This window comes from Alligator mississippiensis, chromosome 1 (assembly GCF_030867095.1).
Source record: "Alligator mississippiensis isolate rAllMis1 chromosome 1, rAllMis1, whole genome shotgun sequence".
Taxonomy (NCBI): domain Eukaryota; kingdom Metazoa; phylum Chordata; order Crocodylia; family Alligatoridae; genus Alligator; species Alligator mississippiensis.
This window is the reverse complement of record NC_081824.1, coordinates 470,309,847-470,330,754: the sequence shown is the minus strand read 5'-3', so window position 1 is coordinate 470,330,754 and position 20,908 is coordinate 470,309,847. Positions and strand designations below refer to the sequence as shown.

At 51.9% G+C, this 20,908-nt stretch overlaps 1 protein-coding gene across 4 annotated transcripts in view; it reads right to left on the bottom strand.

The window, feature by feature from the left end:
• TSKU (tsukushi, small leucine rich proteoglycan) overlaps positions 1-20,413 on the bottom strand; it is a 28,335-nt gene extending 7,922 nt beyond the window's left edge. For 2 of the 4 annotated variants that reach the window (XM_014601499.3, XM_014601503.3), the window contains exons 1-2: positions 20,307-20,413; positions 1,755-1,885 (exon numbers count right to left, since the gene is read on the bottom strand). The gene's annotated coding sequence lies outside the window, so the exon portion shown is untranslated. Of the gene's footprint in view, positions 1-1,754; positions 1,886-2,829; positions 4,245-20,116; positions 20,223-20,306 lie in introns of those variants that run through there. The other 2 variants (XM_014601502.3, XM_014601501.3) reach the window with 2 other exon arrangements.
• Between the last annotated feature and the right edge of the window lie 495 nt (positions 20,414-20,908).

Here is a 20,908-nt window from a genome sequence, read left to right as displayed (position 1 = left end):
TGGGAGCAGCTCTATTGGAATGACACCGGTGTGCAGAAAAAAAAAATCAGGCCTGGTGCTAGTTTTTGTTAGTTCAATGCCTTCAGCAGCCTGCATCTGCAAATTCCCTTCCTGCCCTACTTCATTAAAAAAAAAACCCGGCAGGAGTAAGCAGAGAAGACAACCCAATAGGGGTTTCTGTTCCAGTACCAATGACTTGTGACTGCTTCAAGCCTTCCAGGAGGGAGCTGGCACTTGCTTGATGCTGATAACATGGAGTGCACAACAGAGACCCTCAAGACTAGCTGAGCTATTTATGCAAGTTATCGTCTCTCCCTAGCTGAGGGAGCAATAACCTATATCGGTGCTGTTGTGCATTTGCTCTTATTGGGCTTCTTAATTGCCTTGTAAACAGGATGCAGTTTAACTATTACAAGGTGCGAATTCTCTGAGCGAACCACATGAAATCTTTAGAGGGATAACAATCTCGTTTGCCAACTGCTTCAATAAAAATTAGAACAAATAAGACGGTTGTCTTTCAGGCCAAGGAAAGACATTTATGTCGTCATTTAGCCAAAGAATAAAAGAGAGCCAGGTGCATTGTTCTTATCTTGGGATGGCACGGTCTGCAGCACATTTCTAAGGAGCGGAGGGAATATGCCACAGGCATTTCTAGTTCATTTGTGTATGGCGTATGTTAGAAACCACATCAAATTGCCTTTGGCCTCCTGCCTACAAGCTGCTCTGTTGATAAAGGCAGGGAGCCAAAGCGATCCCGTAGTAACAAAGTTATCCTTCCAGAGTGAAGGGCAAGGCTATCCAACAGGAAATGTTCGTGAGGGGTGAAATGCCGCTTGCTCGTCTGTATGCCGACAGTATTTTCAGAATGCGCCAGGAAACCCATGCAAGTCAAACCCTTTTGCGTGTTAATGGAGAAGACCTCAATAGGTAGGGCTCATTTCCAACAGGCTCACCCAGGGATTGGTTCTTGGCCCTACAAGATTCAATGTATTTTTCAATTCTCTGGGCTGCAACAAAATAGTTGTTGGTATTTTTTGTTTTTAAGGACACAAAGTTGACATGAGAGGAAGGATGTTCAGCCATCTCCATTTTGCCTGGTTAAAAGGTTGGAGTCCAGGAAACTCTTTTAATACACCCCAGGGAATGCACCTGGGAATCGTGCCCACAGGCCATGCTTATGGGATGCGACACTGTCTGCAAAAGCAGTGACCTGGAGAGCATCTTTGGAGTCATCATAGGCGACGGCTCCTGCACAAGTCTTTAGGGCAATACTATGGCAAAAAGAGCCATCAAATGATCTTGAGGTGCATAAAGCAAGGAATGCCCAGGGGAGGTGGATAAGCAATTTTGCCACTGATAAGGCTTTGACTACAGTGCCCTGGCTCAGTCTGGTGCCCATGCTTCAAGCAGGATGTGGAAATGGTAGCACAAGCTCCAAGGAGGGCAACAAAAATTATTTGAGGCGAGCATGATATTGCTCCACACTTGCCTCTGTTTACTTTTGCTTCCCCCCGCTGTAAAGAGAGCACCTCGGACAAATATTGGCCTCCGCACCCATGCACAGTCTAGAGTAAATTCCCAGATTTAGTCCAGGGGAAGCAGCTGGGTGATCAGCTGTTAGGACCGAGTTGGGTCTCTTGGTTCTGGAGCCCAAACATGCATTAGATTGCCTATAGACTCCTGTTTTTCATCTCATCTTGACCTCCACGAGCACAGGGATGGTTTTGCACGGTCACCGTGCAGCTGCCATTTACCTTAGATGCAGCGTAGTCCAGTACTGGGGGCGCGGGGCCAGAACTCGAATGATCCCCGAGTTCGGTGGCTGGCTCTGACACTGCTCTGCTGCGCGAACTTGGGTGAACCACTTCCCCTCTGGCCTTAGAGTCTATGAAAAAATGAAGAAAGGGGATGTTAGATCATCTGGTCTGACTTCTGTTGCATGTCATCTGGCCCGTGCTAGGAAGTGGTGGAGCTCATGAGCCAAAGGACTGACAGCAACAGACTAAGGATGACAGATTAAAAAAAATTAAAGAGACTTCACCAAACTTAAGGAAAAAAAAAAAAGAAGAGGGAAAATAGAGGGAGGGGGGAAGTGCAGAAGTGCTGGCAATTACTGAAAGAGATGGCATTAAGAGAGAAACTATTCCGACAGAGAGGGCAAGATAGGGAGCATACAGTAAGAGACCAACGTGGATAAAGCGGGAGCTTTTTATGTGACCTAAAAAGTACAAAGACTGGAAACAAAGACAGGACTAAAAGGAATAGTGTGAGCAGGTAGCGATAAATATCAGAAAGGTTAAGGCATAAAATGAGTTGAAACTTGCCAGGGACATAAAAAAAGCAACAAATAAGGGCCTATAAATACATTGGAAAAGGAAGATAAAGCTTAGGTCTATTGCTTAACGGGGACAGGGAACAGGACAGCATGCGGCATGCAGAAGATGGATGTATTTGAGGTCTCTTCTGCTTCAGTCTTCACCAAAAAGGTTAATTGTGACCAGATAGTTAATGCAATTAACTTCTACAAGGGGATAGCAGTGTAGGCGGAAAGAAGGAAAGAACATCCAGATACGCTGGATGCATTCAAGCTGGCAGGGGCTGTTGAAATTCACCCTGGAGTATTAAGAAAGCTAGCCGAAGCAATCTCTAAATCATCAGCAATTATCTTCAAGAATTTCTGAAGAACGGGGGCAGTCCGGAAGGACTGGAGAAGGGTAAACATAGCACAGGTCTTTCATGTGTTAAAGGAGGACATGGCAAGTTAAGGCCATGTCTTTGGTAATTGGAAAGACGCTCGAACAAATGAACAAACAATCCATGTATAATCACCTGGAGAATAACAGCCGATAAGAAACCACCAGGAGTAAATCACACCAAACCAATCTAATTTCCTCCTTTGATAGGGTTTGCAGATAAGAGGGAAGCGGCAGACGTGACATCTTTTGACCTCAGTAAGGTTCTCCATGCCGTCTCACGTGCCATGCTCACGAACAAACTAGGTATCAATGAAATCACTGACAGACTGAGGATTTTCAACAACTTGTGCACCCGTTGCACTGAAGTTATCAAGGGTTTGCTGTTCAGGTGGGAGGATACTTTTACTGGGGTCTCACAGAGGCCTGTTCTGCACCAGTATTTTCACTGACGGTGTGCACAATGCACAGAAACTACAGATGATGCCCGGGAGGGAGGGGAGTCAAGGGTACCTAGGAAAACAGGACCAACATTTAAAATGGTCGTGAGACAAAGAATAAGTTGTCAAAAGCAGCAAACAAAACCAACAGGACAAACTGCAAGAAAAGATACCAGCAAAGATCTACATTGGGGGTAGGTGGTAACACGGTAAGACGGATGGCTCACACGACCCCAAAGCCAACCACGACTGAGCATCACTGCAGTAGGCAAGTCGCTCCTCCAGCGGCCAAGGAAGGCGAAAAAAAATGTAAGGTCCCTGCCAACCTCACCTGGGGACTCTGAGCAAGGCACATCAGTCAAGCAGCTCTAAAAGCCATAGAGGCGCAGAAAATGAGGGTGGGAAGGGACCTCAGGGAGTCACATCTAGTCTGACCCCCTGCTTCAAGCATGACCAGCCCCAACTACATCATCCCAGCCAAGGCTGTGTGAAGCCTCGAAGGATGAAGACTCCTCAACGTCTCTAGATAACCTGTTCTAGTGCTTTACAATGCTCCTTGCGAGAAAGTTTTTCCTAGTATCCAACCTAAACCTCCCTAGCTGCAACTTGAGACCATGGCTCCTTGTCCTGTCATCTGCCACCACTAAGAATAGCCCCGCTCCAGACTCTTTGAAAACTCCCTTCAGAGACTTGAAGGCTGCTATTAAATCCCCTCTCAGTCTTCTCTTCCAAAGACTAAATAAGCCCAGGTCCCCCACAAGTCATGTCCTCCAGCCCCCAAACCATTTTCATTGCCCTCCGCTGGACTCTCTCCATCTTGTCCACATCCTTTCTGTAGTGGGGGGTCCACAACTGGACACAGGACTCCAGATGTGGCCTCCCCAGTGCCGAATGGAGAGGAATAGAGGGGAATGTGACAGGGGGCCTCCCGGGGCTGAACTCTGTGGCCCGCCCGCCTGTCACCGTGACAGCAGGCCTACTCAGGGCTGAACTCTTCATGGCCCGCCCACCTGTCTCTGGGCAACCGCCCGCTTATCTCGCCTGCCACGCCTTTGATGATAACTAGTTCAATTAAGTTGTTAACTAAGCGGGAGGCTGCCCTTCGACTGCCCCGATGCCCAGGGGTGCTCTGCGGCTCCGACCTCCCCTAATACCGCAGCCCAAGCCTCGCAGATGGCATCAAGGTGTTACTATAATCACCGGCCCCAAACTGGGCCCCAGAATCGTCCTAATACGACCCCTCTCTGATCCTTCCCATCAGGCGGCCACTCCGCCGTCATCCGGGCTACCTTGCCCCTCCGAAGCTATCTTCCCCTCTCGGGTGTGGTCCCCCCGGGACCTTCGGCTACCTGGCCCTGGCCCACCTCCAGGCCAGTCGGGACCCCAGGCCCCCGGCTCTTGGGCGACCCTTGCGGTGGGCCCCCGGCCCTTTTGACCCTCTCTGGTCCTGGCCCCGGCATGGGCCAGTCGAGGGTACTATCCCCTTCGGGCTGGGTCTCTAGCCCCTCTCTCTCATCCTCGGGCCTCACCGTGCCACTACTCCCTTCCTCCTAGGAGCAACCGCAGCACCTAGCCCACCTTACTCCCACTCTTGGGGTCCGCCCTCTCTGGGCCCTTCACAACACTGGCCCTCTCGGCCCTCAACAAACACATGGGTCACCCACCTAGTGCTGGTGGGAGCTAGGGGTTAAGGCGCCCCGACCCGCCTTTCACTGGGGTGATCACTGGCCTGGCATTTCCTGGGGGCTCCCGCGCCACTGAGAGCCCCACCAGACCACCCACTCCCGGCAGGGTGCAGTTCCAGGTCAGGACCAGGAGCCTCCTAACCAACCCCTTGCAGCTCTCCCTTACCTCCAGGTTGTTTACAACAACCCTAAGGCCAGGCGATGTTGCTGCCTGCCCTCCTGCAGCCAAACTGCCTGGTTTATATAAGCCTAAAATGGCTGCCGCAATCAGGCACCTGGAGGCTGCCGGCTCCAGGCCCTTAAACCATCCCTTCGATCAGCTCAGAGTACTGCTCCACCCCATGCGGTGGACCATCTAGGGCAGTGGAAAACTTCTGACGCTTTAGAAGGTGAAAAACCCCCAAAATACATCATACTGTACATCATGATGGCTTCCTTCTTGACCACTGCAGCTGGCTGCTGAGGCCCTGAAGCAAGAGGTTTAATTCTTCTCAATGCTTGCAGGTCTGTAGTAAGACCATACAACCATGCTTATAATAAGTGCTATGTCCCAAGGAACCACAGCTACCCTCAGCATTAAGATAAAGCCTCGTGTACCTGAGAGGTCCCTATGCCCAGCAAGGCGGGGACAAGGTCAACCTTGAACTCCCACTGTTTCTTCTCCAGGCCCAAAGCTACAGAGTCTCTATGTGCCCTACCTTCTGCTTGATACTTATATGGTGAACAAGTCCCTCAAGCATATTTAGGACAATGCTACCTCCACGTCTCATGCAAGGTGGCTGGAAACTGAGGTGTGCGGATCCACAGCTCACAAGGTAAGAAGGGGCCGACATAACCATCCAGCCCAGCTTCAACCCCATGCCATCTGAAGAATTGCTCCCCAAAAGCTTGATTAAAGCATCTCTTAAGATATGTACTCTGATGGGCTTAGGGACCATCTCCATCGCTATGTTGTTTCAGTGCTTAACTAACAATCACTGCTAGAAAACTGCCTTTTGAATCCCTCTTGCTTTCATTTCCAGCCATTAGGTCTCGCCGTGTCTTGGCCAGCAAGGCAAAGTCCTGTCCCCGCCATTCAGATTTGCTTTTCCGCATGCAAGTATCCACACCGAGCAACCCAGTCACCCCGCAGCCTTCTGAGCAGCTGAGCTGAATTATTTCAGTCTTGCATCCCCAATTTGCTTTCCAGTCCTCAAAACATTTCCGTTGCCCTCCTTGGAGCTCGTGCTACTATTTTCGCATCCTTCTTGAAGCATGGGCACCGGACTGGGCCAGGGCACTGTAGTCAAAGCCTTATCAGTGGCAAAATCGCTTACCCACCTCCCCTGGGCATTCCTTGCTTTATGCATCTCAGGATCATTTGATGGCTCTTTTTGCCATAGTACTGCCCTAAGGACTTGTCACCTAAGATGACTCCAAAGATGTTCTCCAGGCCACTGCTTTTGCAGACAGTGTTGCATCCCATAAGCGTGGCCTGCACACACAATTCCCAGGTGCATTTCCTGGGGTGTATTAAACCTGTTTTCTGGACTTTGTTTAACTAGGCCAAATGAAGATCACTTAGCATCCTTCCCTTTGTGTAATCTTTGTGTCCTTAAAAAAAAAAATTGCAACAATTATTTTATTGCAGCCCAGGGAACTGAAAAACATGTTGACTCTTATAGGGCCAAGAACCAATCCCTGAGGGACCCTGTTGGAAACAAGCCCTGCTCATTGAGGTCTTCTCATTGATGGTTTGGACAGGGATGACCATGCCCTAAGTGAGGGCTGGACTAGCTGGCCTCCCAAGGGCCCTGCCAGCCCTGTTCTTCTATCATAATCTCCCCCAGTACAAACAAAGACAATGGCTGTCCAGGAGGCTTCTGCAGGTACGTAATTAAACCCCCCCACAAAAAAACAAACAAAAAACCCAAGAGCAAAACAATGGATAGAGATGTACATTTTGTCTGGGCTGGGCCATGCACATCACGCTCCTGCCACGTGATGCCCTATGCCATGCTTAGCTTTGCCCCAGGGTATTCAACAAGATCTCTCTGGGTACCTCTGGATCAGAGCCTGCACTTGAAATGGGCTTTTAGCTACACAGATTTTAAAGCCACGTGTCAGATAAGGAATATCTAGTCGGCGTTTCCCCCTCCCCGATTGCCTTTGGCATTACTGCAAAGCCACACTGCAAGCAAGCAAGCCAGGAAACAGAAAAAAGACTATTTTAGGCTACCGCAGAGTTCAGCAGCCTGTAATCGAGGCTTCTCTCCTTGCTTTCCCCACGAGCTGGCAGACATAACGGCACCACCGTCCGCTGGGATTCGGGGTGGTGCAGGGCAGCATTGCCATTACATGTTCATCTGCCACAGAGAAAAGTGCATGAGAAAGAGACCAAGTCTGCGGCTGCGATCGTCACCACTGCCCTATGAAGGGCCACGACATTTCTGCTATCCGTGACCACCTTCAAGCTGGAAACTTCCCCTGGCTGCACTTTCCCCGCTCTCTCCACTACAGCAGTCTTAAAGCATGCTGAAGACCAAGGAAAGATAACAGTGAACGGAGCAGGATCTCTCATTCATGCCATGCCCATCAGACCAATGTCATGCCTGTGCCAATGGCACCGCATGTAATCTTCAGTTCTTCTAATCTGGTGCAACCTGTGACAAGCTCACTTCCTCCGGGGGCTACATGGAAAGAGGCTTGCGGTACGGGACACTTAACATGCATTTAATTCAGACCACAGTAAGCGATACCGTGCTGTAGTAAAAGTTAGAGCATGGTCTGAGCAGCTGCATGGTAATGCTTACTACAGTCTCTTACACGCGCAGCTCGCTGATTGTCCATCCCAGCACGGCACAGGAGTCTCGAACTGGCCCTGCTTTGAGCCAGGGATGAGACCAACAACAGAGGCTTGGTGCAGCAGAGGGGTCCCTGGATGGCTGAGGACCACAAATTGCTTATGTTATCTCTGTGGACTGGTCCAACAATAGCTGAAGACATGCTACTTAACATCATCTGGCGATACTCCTTACAGAGGCGGGCAAGTATTTCGGGTGGAGGGCTGCTTACTGAGTTTTGGCAAGACATCAAGGGCTGCATGACAGGCAGCTAGGGGCAGATAAATATTAATTTTCTAAATTTTTTAGGGGCCCCGCGGGCCGGATAGAATGACCTGGTGGGCCGCATCTGGCCCGCAGGCCACATTTTGCCCACCCCTGCCTTATACAGAACAAGGCGCAATGGTCTCAAGTTGCAGCAAGGGAAGTTGAGGTTGGATACTAGGAGCAAACTCTCTCACAAGGAGGGTAGTAGCGAAGCACTGGAACAGGTTACCCAAAGAGGATGGGGAATTTCCATCTTTGGAGGTGTTTAAGATCTGGCTAGACAAATCCTTGGCTGGGATGATCTAACTCGGGATGGTCCTGCTTTGAGCAGAGGGCTGGACTAGATGTCACCTCCTGGGCTAGGGACAGAAGTTACACATAAACTGGTTTAAGTGATCAGAAACCGGTTTAAACCTGTAACAGAACACAAAATTCAGTGCACATAAGCTGCTTTCAAAATAGCTGAAACTGGTTTAAGATAAACCTGGTCGAATGCATTATCAGATGTAACGGATTTAGGTCAAAGCGGTTTATGGAACTTCTGTCCCAGACTCCTTCCTGGTTTAAGTTAAGTCACAGTCCCCCAGCATCCCAGGGTGCTTTGCAGTTCTGGGCTGTGCCGTCTGCTCCAGCGCAGCAGGGTTTGTCCCACCCCTGCCCTCCCTAGCTGGGGCATTATCACTGCTCCGGCTGGTGGCAAAGGGGTTGGGAAACCCTGCTGTGCAGTGCCCCCCTCACTGCTGGGGTGGCAGGAGTGGGGGTGGCAGCGTGAAGGGGGGGGTCCCCTCCGTCCCCCCTTTGCCTTAGCCCTGGGGTCTGGCCATGCCCCTGCTCTCGCTGCTCGACCCTCTGGTGCCAGCCGGGGGCCGGGGTCTGGCCACGCTCCCCTCTGCAAAGTTTGAATCAATTCAGCCTCAGGCTTTTTGAATATCTGTACTTAGCCCTGGGGTCCCTTCCAACCCTCATTGTCTACAATCCTTTGATAGAAAGTCCTACCTTTGATTCATAGATGTTAGGGTCGGAAGGGACCTCAATAGATCATCGAGTCCGACCCCCTGCATAAGCAGGAAAGAGTGCTGGGTCTAGATGACCCCAGCTAAGTTACAATGATGATTTGCTAAGTTACAATGTCACTTGGCACGCGTTTTACTGCTTGAATGCACGGACCCTTGCGTTTTAAGTATGGTTGCTCCATCCTAAGTGTCCCACGTGACAGAAGCCCAGACTAGTCCGGTTTTCTACAAACCGTGGCAGCTCTGGCTGAAGCGCTGTGTCAAGTCGCTGCATGGTTTAGGACTTCCCAATTTTGTCGCTTAAATCACAGGGTGGTGGACTTTCTAACCTCAATGACCTTTAAAAGGAAAAAAATAAAATAAAAGGCTTACTTGGGATCTTTGCCACTAGTTTCCAGGCCTGGCTGTTTTTTTCTAGCAGGGATACGGAAACTTTGTGCTAGCATGATACTTCTATCAGAAGCAGAAACCCAGATTCTCCTCTGCTTTATCTGTTGTCCCCATTAAGTAAATGCACAGCCTTCGTACCCAGAAGAAAAGGTAAAAGGCCAAAATATCAGATGTGCCCAGGCAGCAAGCTGGAAAGAAAATGCCTTGAAAGCTAAGCAAGTTGCAAATGGACATCAGAGGGAATAAAATCCTATGGGCTGGGAAGAAGAGAGCATTAGCGATTTCTATTTTTAAATAGACACGGCAGCTTGAGCAGATCTATCAGGAACCCCCGCGACACTATTTTACCAGAGTCACTTTTCTCACAACAGCAGCACTTTCAAGCTTGTCTCGGTCTCTGGAAAACATCCCCCTTGATTGCCAAGGTCTGTGCACACCTGGGCTTTCTGTGCTCCGGATAAGCCTGCCTGCATTTAATCAGGCTCTACACCTGTGATTACTGTCCAGCATTGTTTTCCTCACTGGGGGCGATTGAAGATTTGAGTTTTTTCGCTGAAGCATCAATTCAGCTTCCAAAGCCAACTCTCCAGGTTTCATACTCAAGTGCAAACAGAGAGCAAAAAAACTGGCTGAAACCAGCTTAAATGCAGAGACTGTTAAGCTCTTTAAAAAAAAATCTTTGAAGATAAAAGAAACTTTGCATCTGTCTCTCCTGAAAAAAACTCCCTTTGCAGAAATGTTGATGCAACTCAGGACTCAGGAGAGGGATTTTTTTCCCCTCTTGTAATCAGTTCAAGGGAAGGGGCAGTCGAGATTCCCCCTCCTGCTCTGTATTGCTTCATGCCGAGTTATGATAGGTCTTCCTTAAAAAGAAAGATCCAGGTGGATCAGCATAAAAGTGCAGCCGGATCCTCCGAGGGGCGTTTGCAAAAGATAGAACAGGAGGTTGACGCACGGGGGGAGTTAAAGGCAACTCTTTGAAAGGCACGGACACTTGGAGCATCTGGCACATGGCTCCAACTGGTAAGGAAGAGACTTTTAGGGGTGCGGGGAAGAGACTTTTAGGGGTGCGGGGAAACCACCTGACATTTTAGGCCTGGTTCTGTACTTGCCCATATTGATGGGAAAGCAAAAAGCAGCACCATCCCACTGAGGTCAGTGGGGTTACCTCTGGCTTTGCACCGCTGATAGCAAGACGAGTGATCTGGCCCATCCTGCTAGCAAAGGGTGGTGCTTTTAATCGATCCTTCTTTCAGGACTCTTTGTAACAGTCACTTTGCATGCGAGCAGCCATCGAAAGCGGCTTTATCTGGGTAAAGCGTCTTCTTGCTAAGCTGCACTGCAATTGCACAGGTCCCTCCTCTCTCTCTCTCTGCTTCCTGACAGGTAATTTGGGATGGTGTCTGCTGTCTAACACTAATCACTGCGCTAGGACCAGGCGTGAGCACTTGAGACCCAACCATTAGGAGTCCTTTATGTTTAGTGGTAATAGTCTAAGGACACGGCTAGAAATGGAAATCATTCTCCAAATACCTATGAAGTCCTCTGCCGAGCGTCCCGGCTTCCTTGGAGAAATAAGAAGGAACCACAGAGGCTGAGATGCATTTCCAGGAATCGGAGAAAATTAGGGTTGCAATGACGTTCTGCTTTAATGAGATGCAGTAACAGATGTGAAAATACCCATTTCGCCTTCAGTCGGGACCCTTGCGGCTAAAGAGGGAGTTGTTAACGAGCAATGAACCTGATGGCGTAAGGAAGCCCAGGGTATCCAAGGAGAATCAGCAGGTGACATGCGAGGCACCAACTTCAAGAGGCTGCTTATCCTACACTGTGCACACAGCTGTTTTGTTAAGGGAAGGAGAGGGATTTAAGGAAAATTATAGGATGCTCTTCAGCCGGTGTCGGTTGCTACTGAAGTCACGAGGAAGGAGAGCGGGTCATGCGCTTAGGATCTGGAAGACCCAGCTCTGCCGCACTCTTTGAGGGGTGTAGGTTGTCGCCGTGTTGGTCTAAGGACATAGGTAGACAAGCTTCCTTGGGTAAACCCGATACCTGTTATTACACCAACTCAAATATTATTATTATTTTATTAGACCAACTCAAATAGTTGGAAAAAATCCTTCAGAGCAAGCTTTGAGGGGCTTCTGGCGACCTCCAAGAAAGGGCGCTGGTGTCTACAGCAGGACACGGCACCTCGGTTCTGCCCAAGGCTACACACGCACAAATATGCATGCACACATGCATGCACCATGTGGGCACCTAACTCCAGCCTAAGCCTGAGAACCCAAAATTAGATGTGGTTCTGGCTAACGTCCCCTTAGGGACCACTCCAGTAGGCACTCAAGACCCACCTTCGACAGGATGGGAAGCCTCACAACACACAGGCAAAGCCATTTTCTTTTTAAAGCTGGTGAAAACACCTCTCATATCATGGCCTAGTGGTTAGAGCACTCATCCAGGAAGCAGGGGACCTGGGTTGTAGCTCCTCACAGCCATCAGAGTGAGCCCTGAAGATGCACTGTCCACCCCTTTTCGGTAGTGCTACCGCCTCAATGGGAGATTCACGAGAGGGTGAGGGCACATCCCCAACTCTGCAGCCTAGCGGTCAGTGCTTTCCCCATGACAGATGTGGTAAACGTCCCAAATTTACCCTGCTCTACAGTGCGTCTGCATTTTATGCAATGCCTCAAATGCAAGGCACAGAAGGAGCATGGAGTCTCCCTTCCCAGCCAAGCACTTGACTTTTACCCACCAGGATGCAATAGTCAAGTGTGCTCCGGTGCCAGCATCCCGGTCCCTTCCCTGAAAGGATGGAGGACAGGAGGGACCTGCCCACAGGAGGATTGTGGGCCCCGATCCCCCAGGGCTGGACGTGCCATTGTGTGGCCTTCGGAGAAGGGCAGGATTTCAGAGCTACCCTGAGCTTGGTGTTTTCTACTGGCTGGGAACACTGCGGAGAAGATGGGGTGGTCCTGGAAGTCCTCCAAAGAGGGAGCTGCTCATTCACGCCATGCAGCCCTTCTTGCTGGGGCTCTGCCCTACTTACAGGACTGGAAGCAGCTGCCGTATCAGTCCCAACTAAGAGGAGGATGCTGGGGGAACGGTGCGACGCAGAAGACTCAGCTTGCAGGATGGTCAAGGTCTGGAATGGGCTCTCAAGGGAGGTGGTGCTCTCCCCTACCCTGGGGGTCTTCAAGAGGAGGTGGGGAAGTGAAGAGGGGGTCAGACTCATCGGTGGGGAAGTGAAGAGGGGAGCCTTGTCTTCAAGGAAGGGGGTTAGTGTCCATAGCTTTCCTCGGCACTGCAACCACCCGTCCAGTCGCATAACTATACAGGCTGCTGTGAGAACCAGACAATCAGGCCATTCATAGCGACGTGTCTCCAGACTTTCTCCACAAGAATGAAGAGCAACGTTCTCCTTTAAAAATGAACCCTGCTTGACAATACGGCGAGCCTGGGCTGGGGTGCGCAGAGGCCTGAGCCGGGGGAAAGAAGGCTGACACTCGCTCCTGACTTATCCCAGATCTTCCGGTTATTCCCTTTCATCAGCTCCAGATGCAGACTTATTGCTCTGACAAAAGTAACTATTAACCAATGCACCACAAAGAATAACCTGGCTCCAAGGACAGCTCCATTATACTAGTATATAGATTATGGGGAAGCCCTGATGACAAAAATAGTAAGAGCAAATGCCCAGCAGAAGAGCTGGAGGCCAGAAGTATTTAAGAAGGAGTCACCCTTTCGCCTGCAAAACCTGAACTGCAGTGCAGACATGTAGGGTTAATCCTGGCAGAGCCGCAAGGCTGACTGTGTGTTTGCTTTTACCAGCTTATGTGGCTTCCTTTGCTCTGATGAAATATCCCTCACTGCCCTTAAAAAAAGGAAAGGAGAGTGTGCAGAACTGCAAACTGTATTCCCTTAAAGGGAGAGGTGCCTGCTAAATGAAAGCTCGCTCCGACTTTTCTCTTCCCAATACTGTCATACTTATGATCTAAACGTTTATACAAGCACCAGTTAATTCAAGTTGTGCAATTCCTTCATCTCCCTCCCTCGCCCGCAACCCAACACAGACAGGCATTTAGAGGGAAGTCAATGTGCGGTTTCGTGCACTCTTGGATCTGACAGGGAGAAAGCCTGCAAGGACATGTACCGACATACCAGCAGGTTCCAACTAATTCACTTTTCCCGCTGCAATACAGCTGCTTTGGCATTGAGTAGGCCAATTTTTTTCCATTTCCCACAGAGTCAAATCCTGGATCTAGACTGCATGCAAACTCCCAGCAGCTCCAGGATTTGATCATGCAGCCAGGCAGTGGAAGACGTCTGTGCTAACTTCAGCACAGGCAGAGGAGGACTGCAATCATAAGAACACCATAGCTTTACATACCACAAAGATTTCTTTTCTCCTAGCCGCTACATCACAATAGACTTGCAAAGACTCTGCTTCTGGGGAAGCATCTCTTGACACCTTTTTAAAGCATAGTCTTCCCCCTTACCCTCCCATGCATCAATGCCTGTGCTTAGCATAGGGACTACCAGAAGGAAACGGAGTCGAGGCAATAGTCTTGACGGGAGTGTGACCGTTGAAAGCGAGGAGTAAACCGTTAAATTGCACCATGTTGTAGGGAGGCCAAGATAACCACAAACAGCCTTCCATTGCAACAGGCTACCCGCGAGGCCAAGAGCTTAGCAAGTGTAAGACAGACGCCCCAAGTTATAAACCACAAACTGATTGCTAGGTGAGAGAGGAAAGCAGGTCAAGCAGGAGAGAAGTAGGCCAGCAGGTTTAAGGAGTCCTGCATCTTCTCTCACCGGTTTATAAGGCTCTCCGGCCTCTGCATTGTGGAGACTTGGCACTCATGGACTACCAGGGGCCTCCCCTGAGCAGATGCCCACAGAAGGCTTCACAAACCAAGTCACGGGGCTGGGGAGAAAGGGGACGGCAGGAAGGACAGGGCAGGTAATCCCCAAAACCTTCTTTCCTAGTGCCGTGGCCCACTGGGACTGCAACTCTGAAAGTCGTCGCCTCTCTCCAGAAGAGGAATAGCACCGTGGAGCATGCCAGTGTGTTGGCCGTGCATAAGGACAGCTCTCTTCCATCTCTCGAAGACCTTCCCCAAAAAGAGCTCTGCAAATAGACTACCCCATCCTCGCAGCAGAAAACCCCCGCTTGCCACCCCACCTGCCCTCTGCCCTACCTCACTCCAGCACGACCACATGCCGAGCCCGACGCGGCTGCCACCCAAGACACGAAGCAACTACAAGGCAGCAGAGGAGAAACGGGGAATGCAGGATCCAACTGGAAGAGCCTGGCCACCCCCTGGAGGCATTGGCAAGCTCTGGTCGGAGACCACCCCGGCTCTTACTGAAAGGGCCGGGAGTTTTTACAAAGGACATGCCGACTAATCTACGGCTTCTCTTTCATCCAAACCGTGTCCTCTCCAGCAATGCAAGCCAGGCTTGTCCTCCTAACCCTACGGGAGCACAGGCTCAGCATAGCCTCCGTGAGGAAGGGGAACATGGCAGGATATAATGCTGCCTATAGGGCTGCCCTATAAGTCAGGTCACTACCATGGGCCATCTCCCTGGTCTAGGACCACTGCTAGCTTGCATATCCCACTCCGCTCACCCTGGTACTGCCGACAAGGGCTTGCCTCCTCCCCACACCCTGCATGCTATGCACACAGAGATCCTCACTTCTTTTCCCCGAGCTGGAAGTCCCAGATACCCTGCAACACTGCAGCCACCAGCTCCGCTTTCTACTCTTGCAGTGCGCTACGCTCTGGGCCTCTTCACCGCCTGTAGCTCTCAGAGCGCAGCTGCAGACCCTCCACAGAGGAGACAATGAATACGATCCTGGCCGTTATTTTTGCTAACGGCACAGCTGGAAGCTCCAGGCTCCCAAAAATTCCTGCAGCACGATTAGCCTCAATAATGAGCGAGGTCTGCAGCGTGGCAGGGGCCCGGTGGAATACCAATGATGCCCTCCAGACTGCTCCCCCAGCCTGTCGGTCCAGCGCACACTGCCTGAGAGCAATTAGCTGCATTAGCAGGTTTTAGAGGATGCTTATTTGAGGGAAAAAATCGGGGGAAAGAGATGTGTGTTTTGCCAGTGACAACAAAAGCTGAATCTGCAGGAGCCCAGCTAATACCTTTAAGAGCCTTTTGCTCATAACAAATACATCCTCTATTTCAGCCAATTTTTAAACCATTTAAGCACAGAGGGAGGAGACGGCCCAGCAGTTAGGATACCAGCCTAGGGCTTAGGAGGTTTGGGTTCATATGCCAGCTGCACTGCAGGCTTAACTCAGACACCTAGTCCCTTTTGGGCACTTTTACAAGTGCTCCGGGGGTGGGAGCAGTGCTTTAATTAGAGGGGCTCCAAGAGCCACATTAATTAAAATGGCACAGCGTCTTGTGTATCAGCATCACCATGCTTAAAAATGGTGGCGGGGGCGCTTGAACTAAAGCTTGTTCGATGAGCTTTTTAGTTCAAAAGCCCTGCCACCATTGGGAAGCGCGGGGATGCCAATACGCGAGAGGCTGCTGGAGCACAGTAATTACCACTCAGGAAGACTCAATTAATCGTGTACAGCCACCCTTTTCGTGCCTCCGAATTCCCCTTCTGTGGGGCGGGGTGTTGTGAGCATGGACACAAATACTGGGAGCTGCTCCGGTGGTATCTGGATAGAGGCCATAAATACCTTTATACGGATGGTTTCAAAGCTAGATAGGAACATCGGCCTGGAAGGGGCTCCCAGGCTCTGGAGTCCAGTCCCCTATATTCAATGGAAAAGGCACACGAGAAAATTACACACACGCTGCAATTCCTTCGCAGGCAAGCTTATGCTTCTCATTACAAACAGGATTATTAGGAAGTATCTACGCAGTCTTTGAATGGAAGGCATGAGTCTTTTATTAGCAACAGCCTTATGCATGTAACACTGCGCCGCCAAACCTTTTGCGGGTAGGGATCTGGTACTTTTAAAGCCAAGATTTTCCCCAGGTTTCTTAGTCACTCCAAAAGTCAAGCAGGGGGGAAAAGCCCCTGTAGTATGCGCGTGACCTTGACTTTGAAGGGTGTGCCGGGTCTGAAGAAGCTAGACTGGTTTTTGCTTTGGATTGCAAAGAAACCCTCAACCCTTCCCTGCCTCTTGCACTGGAAGCCACAATGGACTCAGGCCTGTGTCCCTTCTCACAGCAGCAGAAGTCCTTATTTCTACCGGCAAAGCCATGCTCCCTCTCTGACCGAGAAAAGGCTTCTGCAACCCCGCAGCTACAGCTGCGTATAGACATGCCTGTGCCATCAGCTGGCTGCTGGGACTCCTTCGGCCACCGGTGCCTTCCCGGGAGCACGTGGGCAGAGCCGAGGAAGAGAAGCGGCATGGACCCGACAAGAGGGAAGGAGCGCTCAGTGCACAGAAGAGGCCGTCGATGCAGACAGGACCCCAATCTGAAGGTCCTTGTCCAAGAGAGCTGCAATGAACCCCTCTGGGAGGGAAAGGGAAGATCTGTGCCACAGGCCCTGCTCTGCTAACAAAAATCCTTCCTGAGCCCAAATGGCAGCAGCCAGCCTACCCCAGCAGGACGCCACCCTCGCCGTGGCTGCCACTAAATTCCCACTGGGCTGAAGAATGAGAGCCCAGGTGTAGGTTAGGAGTCATCGCCCGAGGCTTGTGACCACAGCAGGCTCCCACCAGCATGATCTCTCCCCTCCTCGGCTAGAAGCCACCTACGCGGCTGTAAGGGAAAGGAAGAGTCCCTTAGAGCCATCGGTGCCACGGAGAGATGGAGGGGAAGGAAACAGGGGAGGAAAGAGGAGCAACAATTGTGTGTTCTCATCTGTTCCACTCAACTCCGCTCCCTGCCCAGATATAAAGGCTTCATCAATTAGCCGCTGACCCACCGTCGGATCCAGCCCGAGCTGCCTGGCACCGCGCGGAGAGAGACAGGTTGGATTATACATTGCCCAGGAGCTGGGAATGATTCATGGCGGGTAGATTTTCCTGACACTTTCACGCTGTGGATCTCAACCCTCCGGAGCGCGAGGGGGAAGAGAAAGCAGCTCTCATTCCAGACACACACACACACACACACACACACACACACACACACACACACACACGATCAGTTCAAGATAACAACTGCACTTGAATACACACACTCAGTTCCAAGATAACAACCGTGTTTGAATGCACACGCACACACACATACACACTCTCATGATCAGTTCCAAGATCACAACTGCACTTGAATGCACACACGTGCACACACACAGTTCCAAGGTAACAACCATGCTTGAATGCACACACACACTCATGATCAGTTCCAAGATCACAACTGCACTTGAATGCACACACACACATAGTTTCAAGTTAACAACTGCACCTAAATGCACATGTGCACAGACACACACACACACTCATTTCCAAGATAACAACCGCACTTGAATGACATGCACGTACACACACACAGTTCCAAGATAACAACTGCATTTGAATGCACGTGCGTGCAAGCGCGCACACACACCGAGTCATGATCAGTTCCAAGATAACAACCGCACAGGAATACACACGCATCACACACACACACACATACACTCACACTATAATCAGTTCCAAGATAACTACTGCATTTGAATGCACACAAACCCACACACAAACACACACAGTTCCAAGATAACAACCGGGTTTGAAGGCACATGCACACACACACACAAATACACTCATGATCAGTTCCAAGATAACAACTGCACTTGAATGCACACGCACACACAATCAGTTTCAAGATGACAACTGCATTTGAACGCACGCACACACACACTCACGAGCAGGTCCAAAATAACAACTGCACTTGAATGCACACACGTGTACACACACACACAAACACACACACACTCTCTCTCTCTCTCTCAGTTCCTAGATAACAACCACACTTGAATGAATAGCCACCAGCTGTATTCATCCCCGACAGGACTGGGTGCCAAGGTTGACCGAGTTTGCTTGTTGCTCGGCCAAAGTTTATCTCTTCCTGCCCCTGAAATCTAGTTCTTCGGAAGTTTCTTTTGATAACCAGCCAAGCCGCTGGCTCTGGGGCGTGCCACGGAGAACGCACCACTCCTCTCCCATCTCCACCTGGTACTCAGCCTTAAACCTGGCATCTAGGGCTGGTGGAAAAGGATTTCTTCTCTGATCAAGGGTGAGACCCCTTCCCATGCTGCCAGCCCTTATCCCCCCTCTCTCCACCAGCCAGCTGACTAGGGAGGAGGAGGGAGAAGAGCTAGAGGAAGGGAAATGGTTAGGGAGAGAGTGCAAACTCTAATCCTCCTAGAGCCAGTCTTTCGCTCCAGGCTTTTCCTCGCAGGGGAGGCATGTGCATTGCCGGAACTAGCCCAAAACGCCGCTCCTTGTTTTACAGAAGTCCCCACGTGGGTTTTTCCTGCCTGCTTCACATAGCATTTTATTGCCATGCACCATCTCCGCCTTGCCTTTAGACACGGACCTGCTCGCCTGTACTCCCCCCACACCACACACCCTCTCAGGCATCCTAACCCCATCCCCGCCTGGGGTCTCTTCCTTATGGAGGGACTCCCAGGGATCCCCCAAGCTGAGGGCAGCCTGCAGCGGGTGTCCAGAGCACGGCTTCAACTCCGAGCTCTGGCGTCACGGCAGGAGACTTCGGTCCAAATCTGCCACAGACTTTTGGGCCAAGTCATACAGCCTGCACCAAGAAGACGTGATGCAAACCCTTTTGAAAGGTGCTTTACAGTTTCAGGCTCCCACCAGTGCTATTAGCATCCAATAGCACAAGACCCCGGCTCCTGGCTGGAAGTGCAGCAGGGCCGTTAGATGCCGTGCATCCACGGTCCAGCCTTGGCTAACATCCTTCCTCCCGGTTATTTCTTTGCTCTCTGCCACGGCGATTCCTCCCGCGCGCTGGCGTGCTAGCAGCCGTCCTACGACGATCATCCCTGTGCTGAGAGCGAGAGGAGAAATCTCAGCGCTGCCTTCACGGCAGAGCACCGATTAGGGAGGCTTGTTTTCTCCTGCAACTTCCCAGCAACGCTAGGGCATCCCCTGATTTCTCTGAACAAGCTTTCCCACCCGGAGGTTGGCTGTTTTCTGTTCCCCCCCCCCCCATCCCAGCAGCTGAGAGTGCCTTTATTTCACCCGCTAGCAGAGTCACACAGTCAGAGGTGTCAAACTCACCCAGCCCTGCGGGGCCAGTGGAGTAAAGCAGGTCCCTGGTTGCTTCGGGCCTGCGGCCTCCTTCCTCTCCCCCAGTCTCCCAACATACCTGACCCAGCGGCGGCTCCGGCCAGTCTGGGACCTGGGTTGCGTGCGTCGGGGATCCCAGAGCAGCTGGACGAGGGGCCGCTCCGGCTGGACTGGCGGCTGCCCTGCAAGCGGTGCCCACCCGGGAGCGTGGCACGGTGCTGCATCCAGGACCCGCGCCCCTGGGTCAGGTGCGCTGGGAGAAGGGGCAGGAGGGTCTGTGTGCCGCGTGGGTCTGATCCGAGCCATATGTTTGCCATATGTTTGACCCCCCCTGCTTCAAATCCTCTCCCCAGGGCAGCCCTGTACCAAAGCGCGCTTGGATTGCGACCCACACGCTCGGACCCATCGCCCCTTGGATGCACGGGCGAGCGTCCGAGTTCGGCCCCGTGCCCAACTCTGCCTGGCTCACGCCAGCCCTTAGTGCCCAAGGGTCAAGTGTGCAAGCCCTTCGCTCCCAGGACGCTGCGGGCGACCCCCTTGCTCCCAATGGCTAGGAAAGTCTCCCCACAGCTGGCCAGGGGCGTGTTACCCAATATCCTCGCTGGCATGCCCACTACCAGATGCAGGCAGGCAGGCACCAGCTGGGAGGGGAGCCCTCGCCGCCCACGGGAAGGTCCTGCAATGCAAGCGCGGGGCTGGGGGCGTCCCCGCACACAACTTTCCGCAGCGCCGGGCTCGTGCCCTGCACCCCCGGGCCGCTGCGGGCGGCGCTCACTCACCTCCGCGCTGCTCCGGCTCCGGCTCCCGAGCCCCGCTCCGCCCAGCCCGGCCCGCGCCGGGGAGCGTCTGCAAAGTGCGGCGCCGGCGCCGGGAGCGGGCGGCGCTGCCCCTCCTCCCTCGGCCGGGGTGGAGCGACCCGGCTGGCCGGCAACATCTGGGGCGGGAACAGCTGGACCGGGAAAGGGGGACGGACGTCTGGGATGCGGGGAAGTGCAGCTGGGCTGGGTGGGGTATCTGGGCCAGGAAGGGGGAACATCCCCCCCTTCTGGGACATAGATCCCACATCTATGAATGAATGTATGAATCTGGGGGGGCATCCAGGATATGGGGAAGAGCACTTGGGCTGGCGGGAGGAACATCAGGGCTAGGGGGCATCTGGGCCAGAGGGAAGAACATCTGGGCTTGGAGGGCACATCTGAGTTGGGAGGAGGAACATCTGGACTGGGGAGGGCATTTGGGCTGGGGGGGGGGATCTGGGCCAGTGGGGAACAACAGCTGGGCTTGTGGGGGCCACCTGGGATGGGGAACATCTGGGTTGGGGGGACGAATACCTGAGCGGGCGGGCTGGGAGGCACCTGGGATGTTTGAAGAACTGGGCTGG